This window comes from Melozone crissalis, unplaced genomic scaffold (genome assembly GCF_028551555.1).
Source record: "Melozone crissalis strain CALT ecotype California unplaced genomic scaffold, PUWL_Pcris_2 ptg000073l_1, whole genome shotgun sequence".
NCBI classification, from domain to species: Eukaryota; Metazoa; Chordata; class Aves; order Passeriformes; family Passerellidae; genus Melozone; species Melozone crissalis.
The window spans coordinates 11,428,219-11,429,146 of record NW_026535850.1 but is presented as its reverse complement, the minus strand read 5'-3'; positions in this window follow the sequence as shown (position 1 = coordinate 11,429,146).

Sequence of the window (928 nt, the reverse complement as noted above, 5' to 3'; positions counted from 1 at the left end):
AGGTCTTCTTTCCATAATCTGCTCCTCTGGAGTTGGGATGTGACAAATCAGCAGTGGGAAGAGGAAGGACAATGGACCATTAAAACTGCAAACTCTGTTTTTTATAGTCTCTGGATTTCCAGTGCTTAGAAACTGTCATGTTTTCAACTGTCTGAACAAATCCCACATTTGTCACTTTTTCCCTGGCAGAAAACCTTCCTTTGGCCCTATTTAGGAACTGACCCTGGGAAACACCTCATTCCAGATGCTTTTTTGTTGGTTTTGCTAAGAGATGCCAAGAAAATCAGCACAAGGGGCAGGGATGAGGGAAAGGGAAGAAACAATTCCTTTCTTTGCTCTTCCTTGGGGAAACTCTCCTCTAGAGATTGTGCTCCAGCCAGAGACTTCCCAGGCCAAGGGCTAAGGGAAGCAATTCAGCTGAGGCAATTGAGGCATCTCCTCCCTGGTTTGTAGCCCTAGGGCTGAGAGGGGACATGGGTGCCCCCCTTGCACCGCCTGGAATGGGGGATTCCTCCTGCCTCTCCCAGGTGCTCCTGATCCTGGCGTGAGCCCTGGCCTGGCTGCTCCTGCTCTGAGCTCCCTGCCATGGGCATTGCTGGTGCTGGAGGGCAGGAGAGAGGAATTCAGTGCAAACCTGGGAGGTGCCAGTGGGCTCAGAGATGTGTGGACGTGACAGTGACAGACTGACACAGGGAGGTGCAGATGGACACAGGGACAAGACAACACCCCAGGGAAAAACGCTTGGAAATTTGGGGGACTTTGAGTGTAAAATACACATGAACACAGACACACAGACACAGAATACTGCAAAGCATTTCCCAGCTGTCTTAGGTTGGACATGGGGCATGTATTCTATTCCTATCTAATGGGGCACTTATCTTCTCTTAATTGGGCAGTTTTCTTTATCTCTTCCACAAGCCATCCTCCC